This window comes from Aedes aegypti, chromosome 1 (assembly GCF_002204515.2).
Source record: "Aedes aegypti strain LVP_AGWG chromosome 1, AaegL5.0 Primary Assembly, whole genome shotgun sequence".
Lineage (NCBI taxonomy): Eukaryota > Metazoa > Arthropoda > Insecta > Diptera > Culicidae > Aedes > Aedes aegypti.
In genome coordinates, this window is record NC_035107.1 from 231,666,981 (window position 1) to 231,677,225 (window position 10,245).

Consider the following 10,245-nt stretch of genomic DNA (forward strand, 5'->3'; position numbering starts at 1 on the left):
ATATCAGTGGAAATGTGTATTGTTGTGCCGTGCCATGAATTGATTCATTCATTTTTTTTTAACAAGTGGTCGAGAGGCATAATTTTCTATGAGTGTTGGCAATTTTATGTAAAAAACTGTATTCCTTTCATTAGGTAGAAGTAGAGAGTAAGCCTTGTGTTAATCAAGTGTTAATTTATCCTATTTTAAATGTCATGCTGTGTTTCAAGTAATTAGTGAGTTATAGCCCATTTATTGCCAGTTTGAGTAACAAATCACTGTGAAAGTAAAGTGGTGCATAAATTGTTATAACTTAGGAACAACAATGTAGAGCCTACTGGGTGAAAGTTGAAGAATCAGCCTTTGAACGGAAGGTAAACCTGAACTATTATAAAAACGATCGACTAGTTCTGCAAATGTGCCAAAATGTATTCATTTTTACCGAACGCATTTCAAGTGAAATTTGTAATCCTTACCCTGTCAATTCACCTTTCTGGCCTTATAGGGCTATCATAAGCTAATATAGGGCATGCCAGCTGTATAATATCACTCTATTAAAACACAGAGCTAATTAAAGCGCGATTTGGTTACTTGTGTAAACGACAATAAGAGGGTCCTAAAGCCCTGTTCCAATTTTAGAATCAAACGCTTAAGTTTAGGCCAGAAGCACATATTAACTCAATTTTTAAATGCTTTTCATTGGCTCACCGCCAAAAAATTTTTTTCTAGTATTTTAGAATTTGTCACACACTTTGGTTTGAACCAAACTCAAATGTTGGGTGTATTTTGTTTTCCGTGTCCTTACCGAAATGTCAGATAGGAATAACCCCAGTGTTAAAAGGTTGAACCCCTGTGGCGTTTCTGTAGACTTAGTGAACATCAAATATGATCAAAAGTGCCAAGGTTCAAATTTGGACCCATTTTTTAAATTAAATTTTAAATATGATACAACCATTATTTGAGCGGAAAAATTTGCCAAAGTAGTAGTAAGAACACGATCTGTCGTATTATTAAAACAAGATTTTATCGCAAAATTTAGGACCCTATTAAGTATTTAAACGACAATTTTGATGAATGTTAGCTTTAACAGCTGATTTTAACAGATAAAACCATGTCCATTCAGGGATAACCACACCTGTTTTGAATATGACTGAAGCTGTAATAAATTAGAAAAAAACATTTTTATGGATGTACCGTACCTTCTCTTTTTAATCATAAATTTATTAATTTTATGCCCTCAGTTTATCACAAAAACTAGTCAATCAATTGACAGAAATATGGTGTTCCCACACCACATTTGTATTTGTTAGAGTCCCTTTCAATCAGAGTGGCGTCAAAATTTGAATTACAAATCAATGTTGAAATAATGGTTTGTTTGAAAAAAGTCGTACTTGTTTGATGTTTGTAATTGAAACAATTTTATGGTAACAAAATTAGTTGTAGCTCTTATCTTCTGCATTATGTTTGGATTGTTCAGCTCAAGAGGGGTTTTAAATGATTTGTAGTATTGAAAATTGTGTAAACTTTGGCGTCTCATTTTGTGTGTGAGGGTGGTTGGAATGTGAAATAGTATCAAATATTTTTTTCTATAAATCTAAAAAATAAAAAACATTATTTTGCCTGCACACTATTTTTTCATAAAGAAAATTATCATATAACTTTGATATAAGTCCTTGATTTACCTTGTAGTCATTGCCCTAATATGAAGAAGATTTGTTTTTACAGGAACTTGATCGAAGACGGAAAGTTGACATAAAGTTGGTGTTTTGTACCCGAGCAAATTTTCTAAATATTATAAAAATAATTTCATGTTTCGCAAGTTGAGATCGAAAAAATTCGAAAAAATTTTGAATTGTGCTAATGTGTTACCAGTTTATTATTCAAAATGATTAATTTTAAACAAAAATTTGGACGTAGTTGATTGCATTAAAAACGACAATGAACGAGATTTTTTTTACTGTGTATTTGTGGAACTGGATTTAATTTATGTGAGTGCATCAGTCCAAAATAAAAAACAAGTTTGGATTTTATTCCGATTGATTTGAATACGCAGACATATTTTAAATTGGTGTCTTCTATATTTCAAAAATTTGGATTTTATTTTTTCCGATTGCTGTTCAATGTTTCCAATCGGCTGGCTTTCCATTGAAACGCTTTAAATTCAAATCTATTTCATATAGTGAGACTTGAAATGGTGTCATAGTGGTTTGAACCATGAACAATCTGTATAATTTGACGTTTTATTATCTGTATAATTGGATGCTCTGATTTATGGAGCAATAGTTTCCGCTGATATGCGATGATCTTGAACATTGTTCAATGCATAATTTTTAATGATCCTTTTTATTGTTTTAGATTATTTACTCTTAACTAATATCCCTGCATGTAGTTTTGGTTAAACATGGTAAGTCTAAGGCTCATGATGAAAATTTTAGTTCTTGTAGATATATTTTAATACATTTCGATCAAATACCGTTTTTTACAAAGTTGCACGCGGCTTTTGGGTCTGATTGGAGAACTATGAAAGAAGGGTTTTATTTATCCCTGAGACATTCGAAGCTTTAACGTGTTTCTGCATAATTGGATCGTGATGCGTGTTACCACTTTAGTAGTCGTGCCATTGAATTTCGTACAACAAAGTCGGAAGAAACTCGGGTCTTCTGGCAGCGATCATTCGCGCGAAAACCGTATGGGTAATTTAACGCAGTATTTTGTTTTGTGATTACTTCAAGTTTTTGATATATGGTGATTAAGCTTGTTACATGCGATATAAAATTTTTGCAGATTCATCTTAGTTTTCTCCTAGTTTAGTGTTTTGAGTAGTATTCTGATATCTGGTTTCTTTAGGCTATCTCCTTACTAATTTTATGTAAATTTGAGTTATTTGTACTTGCTGTTTGTTTGAACTTGTTATTTTCAATGTTTCTTTTCTTTGCTGGTTTGCATTTATTGTTAATAAGCTTGTTTCCGTTTCATTACATGTCTATCTATTTGTTAGGCGCGTCTCTTTTTCTTTAATCCATTATTTGTACCAGATTTCAATTTAAACTTTATCAAACGAAAAACATTCGAATCAAGAAGTTACGTTAAGCCTATTCTGTCCCTTAATATCTATCTTCGTGCTAACCGGACAGTGTTCAATGTTCGCCGGAAATACCAAACGTCGATCGCCTCTTGTAAGTGTGTACCGTCGCCGTTTCAATTCTAACGCTAAACTATGCAATGCAAATAAACCTACTAAATGCACTCTAAAAATGAGTGAGTTAATCAATCAATTATCATTCTTATTGAAGTACTAATAGGATTATAGTTGAACTAAATTCTCTTCGGTAAGAATAAAATATTGAGTGTTGCGTCAATTATTTCAACCGTAATAGATTTCACCATTTCAGAAATGTGTGAGTGTGTGTGTGTGTGAGAGTGCGAAAGCGTTCAACGAAATTTTGCTGAAACCGGTTTGCGCCAAATGGTCACAATTTTGATAAAAGCTATTGTAGTTTTTGTGTGTATGTGTGTAAATTCGCATTGTTTCGGTTAGATCAACTAGTTAAGAAAGAGTTTATAAATCACTCGTTAACACAAAAAATCAATCATTTTAAAACACTAAAATTTAAAGCTTCGGTTGAGTTAAATATTGTACGCACCTCTTTGTTTTTACTCAAATTGTAGTTTTTGATCCAAAGGTCACGTTTCGCGTTTTCGTTTGCGCTTCTTTGGGCGCTTGGTCCAAAACTGGCCGCCTTATTTTTCTCTTTTGTTGTAGATTTTGTTTACGATTGGATTGTTATTGTTTGATTTGAATTCAAAGCAGTCAAACGGGGTCACAGCCTGTCAGTTTGGTGTCATGCAAAACGGTTTGCTTGGTTGTTGTGTTTTACCCCAGACGAAAATAGGATTCAGCCGATTTTTATTCGTTCTAGACGACGGATGCCGAAGGGTCCACCGCACGCATTCACCGTTCCACATGGTCGAAAAAGTAATCAATTTTAGTTCGAGCCGAATCGGAAGCGTTTTCCTCGCATGATGTTTCATAACTGTCGCCCGTCACAGCCTCTGTTCAGTGGGGTTCTTGCGTTGCAGTTTTTATTTTCGTTCGAAGCGAAAAGAAGGGGATTTGTTTTGAATTTATGTTCTGGATTCTGAACGAGTTTTTGTGAGTTGCACAGTCTTCTTGCAGGGGGGTCTTACCGGATTTTGATTCAAACTTCTTATGAATGATGGTAGATTGGGTTTCCCGTTTCCCTTGGCTTGTTCTTGCGAAACAAGAACCAAACTCAGAAGCCTAGACTGGGCGACAGAGAAAGAGACGAAGATGGAGGGCGCCCGCAATAACTTTTCTTATGCCAGATCATGCCGAACGAGTTTTCAGAAGATGGGTGTGCAAAAACTTAAAATATGCAAATTCAGTTTAGTAAGCAAAATATGTTGTTTCTTTGGAAGTCTTTCATGTGTTTTTCATTATCGTTGGTTTGATGGGTGGAACGTGGTAGCGAAGGGCGAGACCGTATTTTTGTTGGACCAAAAGTTGGACGGATTTCGATGCCGGTCTGGTCGATGATTAGTGACGTCTCTTTTGAATTTGGAACGATTTTTTTTGGGTTCAGATTTTGACGTGACAGGGTTGCTAGTTTATGGCAAGGCTTTTAAATTTGGGCTTTGAACCTAAAACCGTTGCACTTCAAAGTTCGTGTCACTGGATACTGCGATGTGCGACCTGTTTTTGAATTTCAGTTCAGTGGACGAACCAATCAAACCAATCCAAAAACGACGACAAGTATGGGCGACAAATTGGGAGTCGTGAGAAGAATGCGAGGTAATTTCGGTAGGTGGCGCATCCGCTTGCTAGATGGTTCCTCTTAATTAGGTCCATGTTTTTGAGCGGTAACTAAACATGGCTTGCTCTATTTCAGAGGACAAACTTTTCGAAAGATGGATCAAATGAAGGGGAGAAGCATTGCAGCAAGCACGATGCAGCTTCTTCCTCTGTCAAAGAAAAACGAGAAAACTTTTTGAATTTATTAACTTTCGGTTGCCGGTAGTCGTTTGTTGATGTACTTAAAAATTTGTGCCGGAAATGAAGCTAGGGATGCGCTCGTCGTTGCCCAGAATGAACGATAGGAAGAGATGGGGCGTGTAGAAAATATAAATTTAAGTCAATTACCAAGATGTGACGAGAGAAATGGAGACGACAAATGGGGGACACGAACTTTGAAGAAAGTTGCAGATGATGAATTTTAAAGTAAAAACACTTGGACTTTCGTTTTGATGTACAATGTTCCCACACCCGTAGCCATGCCAATAGCCAGGGCTTGCTTTTTGAACCGAGAAATGGTAGTCCAAAGGCTCTGTTAGATTTGAAACGATGATGCTTCCGGTAAATGGGAAATAATTTGCAGAAAGGAAATTTAGCTGATGAGACTTTCGCTTCGGAACCGGCCGAATGTCATCAAGGAGATGTGTCCGCTTCCCAGCCTTCTGAGGTTTTACCGGAGCCGCCTACTCAGTTCGAGAAGAAAGATTGATGGTAATTAACGAAAATGTTTAAATTAATAGTACAAATTCGATTAGATGCCGATATAGTTCCATGGTCGAAGGGTGAGACAGTATGCATTTTCAAAACGAAAACAAAAAATTGATTTTCGAATGTACGGTTGATAATTGGCAAAGCAAAGCTGAAACAAGTATTTTGAATGATGCAACAATTTGGTCGCATTTTTTTTGGATATCCTTTCGGAGAGTGCCGTTCCCTCAAGATCTGTCACCTGATGGCTGCCAATCAGAGTGTATTTGTTTTGTTTGATTTCCTTGTCTTTGTCCTATATTTGATAGGATGGTTTCATCACAGATGTGGTCAGAATCAAAATTGGAGCAAACATGAACTTGGCTGCCGCTAACCTTGGATCAAGCTCTTCGGAGGAAATGGAAACCCTGCCGAACGGATTGTAAATTTTGGTGTTACCGTGTTGCCAGTTTTTTTATTATTGTTTTTGAATCTCGTCACTGTCTCGAAAAATCTTTTGTTTTTGTGTCAAATTTCTTTTGTTATGGCGTTTCATTTTGACTGTAACAAAAATTGTTTGCCAGAATATCTTATATCAAAACCGACTCGAAAAACTTCTTTCAGTTTGATGTTACTATTTCTAAATGTTTCTCCTCAGAAAAATAATTAGGGCAAGGGGACGTTGTCGACTAGAGCGACGAGAACGACGTTCAAAGGCTATAAATTTCAAAGACGCATTCTGGATTACCGCGCCGCCATCAGGGTCGATTCACGTTCAGTCGAGCGTTGAATTTTGGCGAGCACGTGCTCGGTTATCTTTCGCCATTTGGTTTTTGCTTGTGTTTGTGTCGGAAATGTGAATATTATCCGAACGAAAGCCACATTGCTTTGCTCTTACATAGTTTTGCTTTGATTCAGCCTGCTTTGATGGGTTTTTGTCTTAGAGATTTGGAATGGACGGAAAAGCAATTTAGCTCCGTGTATCGAGTATAATAATTATACAGCCAATAGATTCCTGTTTTCTATTATTTTGGAATTTCGTTAATAACTTGACCAGTCTCAAACCTCGGCTCCAGAACTATTCGGCACCACAACCCTAATCATGAAATTAATAATTCATTAGATCGAAATTAAACGTCTTGCCAGAAACGGAGAACCTAGAATCTTATTGCTCCTTTGGTTTTGAATTTGGTTCTGTTTTGAATAATGGAAGGGTTTGATTGAATATTACATTCCCGCGGTTTTGCTAAAGGAATTTTTGACTTTGGACTAATTAGTTTCTAATACGTACGTTTTTATAAGTTCCCCCTAGGTCAAATTGCAGACAGAATGAGTTTTTATACAAATTTCGATGGTTATCTCGATAGGAATGGATTTAATCTTGACTAACCCTTTTGGATCGAACCCTTCCCATCGATTTATTCACCGATCGAAATCAACACTCCGTGCGTTTAACTTGAAGAGACTGCTCAGAAATTTTTTATTGATTTCTTCTTTTGAATTTTGCCATATTTTTCGCTTGAAAATTTTCATTCTTTTCGTTTCGAAAAGAAGAAATTCCAAGATGTTTTAGTTTATTTACTATTGACTGACCCAGAGACGTCACCGATTCGTTTTAGTACACAAAAATTTCAAATCCATTTCAGAATCTTCTAGTTTTTTCCAACCCCAATATACCAATATGATCACCAAACTGTTTAGCAGCCCCCCGTTTGACAGCTGTTTTAAGTCTAAATGCCGTGAAAATACGAATTGTTTGTTTTCCGCTTCATCTTTTGGACATTTATTTTATCCCAATCCAACTTTGCTGCTTGAGAATACAAAAATAAACGAATAAAAAATATGCATTAATTGTCATTGGTTCCAATTCCGAAACCTACTGTTTGTGGTTCGGGTTTTCCTAACAGGCTTGATGTTTTTTGCGATCGATTGGATTTTGCATATGGGTTTCCGGTCGTTTGGCGAAAAAATGAATAAGCAAACCGAAACTAGTAAATTGAGAGAAAACCCTTATTTGTGCGATTAACTGCCTAACAAAAGAATTTATGTAGTAATGTGGCGGAAATAATTGAGTTTTGTTTTCTGGTAGATTGTTTGTATAGATTTGTTTACTTAATAACATGTGGTAATGTGTGGCAAAATTATTGAATTCGTGTTTGTGTTCAGTGCTTCTAGGAACGTGTTCCATTATTTTTTCGTTTTTGTTTATAGTTCCAGTATGTGTTTATTACAGAAATTATTACCATTATTTGCGACTTGTTTAGAGCCTATTTCAAAATATAGAATATTTTTGTGTAACAATCTCAAATAGTTAACAATAAATTTTTGTTTAAGTTTTGCTTTTGGACTTATTCCAACAATCCAGTATCACTTTTTCTTCGAGTTTTGAACTTGTATTTTGTGTTTCAAACGTTAGAAAGCAATAAATTTGCATTTACTATGTCTTGAGTGGGTTTAATTTGGCGAGGAAAAGTAAATTTACCTAATGCTGCGTTGTTTCACTTTGAGTGCACAGCTCTTATTTTTTGTTTGTTTCCGTTTGACGTGTTTTCAAAATATTTCGATTAAAGATATGTTTGCCACGCAAATATGTAAATAAATATTTTTCAGCTTTCAACAAATATGGTGTGTAAACATTTTGGCTAAATAGTGGTTTCACTTTTCTTTTCCTAAAATTTTTCTATGAACAACTGGATCAGTTATCAGTTTTTAACTAAACAATCCTCATCACGGGGTTTCACGCCAAATCGGTTACCCGAAGTTGGTTCTTTTGGTTTTAACGACAATGAAAATAATTTCTGTCATAAAGAGCTTGCTTCATTTCGTTTGTGCGTATTGTTAACATGATTTTAATTTTCAATTTACTGCGTGACATTCAACAGTTTCCTGAAGAATGTCCTATTAGCCGAGATAGATAATTTTTCTCCAAAGCTAGCTTAGTAGGTCTGAATCCAATAATTTTGTTCTTCCTGTTAAAAATCATTTGTATGTTTGTGTTTTAATAAATAATAAACAAAACATTCCAGTTATTGTTTACTATTGCCGTAAGTTTGACTTATTGTTTCTGTTTCCTGTGCATTGAGTTGACAAAAAAAAATATTCGTTTTGTCAAATCAGAATCCTTATAACAATATAAGAAAACTATCGTTATCCTAGCTATTGTTCGGTTGTGGTGTGACTAATAAAAAACTAAAGAAAGTTATAACTAAGCACAAGATAAAGAACTCTATAACCTATTGTCAAAAACTTAGGATTAAATACTTATCACAAAAGTAGAACGAAAATTGGAGCGATGCATACGTTTGACGTTTATTGTTTACTGTTGTTGTTTTGTTTTTGTGTTTGGCTTGCCATGAATTGGTTCGTAAACGGAACCAAATCAAAAAAAAAGTGTAATTACTCTGCGTTCAGATTTGTTTCTGCTTGGGTGCAACATTTGGTAAGTATACTTCTCTGAAAGCTTCCGCTCGCTGGGAAAGCTTTGATCCTCCTGTTGCCTCCTCCTGGTCTCTTCCTCGGTGACGACGGCAGCGACGACTACACAAAACAAACGACGCGTCGTCTTCAACACAGTTTCCACGACGAACTTCCATTTCATTTTGGTTTGTTGTTCCTTTTGCTGGCCTCGTGGTTAGTTTTGACTTGTTCTCTCTATGCTCGGACGGAATTTGTTCTATATCGCTGATGCTTATCCGAGGGAAGTTTGAATGTCTCTTGTACATGACTTCGAACCGAAATGTTTGGGCAGCGTTACGCTTCCCCTTTTTAGACGCAGAATTTCGCTCTCTTTCTACCGAAAGACAACTTCCCCTCGATTGTACTTTTGAACGTGAACCGGTTTCCCCTTAAGTGGAGATGTTTATTATTTACGAATGAGTCGTTTGGTTGTGAATGAGTTTCTGTTTTTGCTGGTAAATAGAAGTCTTCGTTCGACTGTATTGGCCGAGCCGGTCGCTTTTGTGCATGTGTGCGCCATGGCACGTGGTCGCGTGAACCGTTATCGTGCGTTACGACGAGCGTGGGAATGCTGCGAAGACAAGATGGCGTATCAATATTTTATTCTTTCGCATCTATGCTAATCAGTGTGGTGAGCTTTGAGCTTCTTCTTAGAATTAAGTGTCTAATTCCTAACTGAAACGGCGGCAGCGAGGTTGATCGTTCCGGAAGGGTTGTCCAACCGGAATTTGGTTGAGTATTTACGGCAACCATTCCGTGCAGTCGATTCGAATGTTTTCCATTTAGCTTTTGGAATGGAATTGTGCTGCATTGCGATGACCGAATCAAAGGTCACTAAATATTGTAATCATCATTCGTGGTAGGTTGGTTATGGTGGTTGGTTGAATCAATCATTCTCGTTTTAGGTTATTTTCGATGCATCCAGTATCTATGGTGACTTTTCCCTGAGGTGAAGCGTTCTCTTGGAGTTGGTTGGTGATGGAAGCAGTACTGGAAGTACTTGTCGCCATACTGGTGCTGTCGCGGTACAACGAGTTCGTTCAAATCCCTCTGTCTGTGGAATGTAGAAATAAAAACAAGTATCAGAATGAAAACTGTGTGTTGACTTGTTTAAGAAAAATAATCAAATTTATGAAAAGTGTTGAAACAATAAGCAATGATAAATTAGCGCGTTGTGAGCATTTTTGAATGATTACCATGCAGACAAACAGAACTAACTGGTAGAATGATTTCAAATTAAAACATTTCCGGGAACACCCAAAACTAAAAACTCTGTTTGACCAATCGGAAACTCGGTAGTTCTCAAACGT

At 36.2% G+C, this 10,245-nt stretch overlaps 1 long non-coding RNA gene across 1 annotated transcript; it reads left to right on the top strand.

The window, feature by feature from the left end:
- Positions 1–965: 965 nt before the first annotated feature.
- LOC110674026 lies at positions 966–10,029 on the top strand. Its single transcript, XR_002498584.1, has 2 exons — positions 966–9,778; positions 9,841–10,029. It is a non-coding gene; the product is annotated as an uncharacterized LOC110674026 (long non-coding RNA).
- Positions 10,030–10,245: the final 216 nt, after the last annotated feature.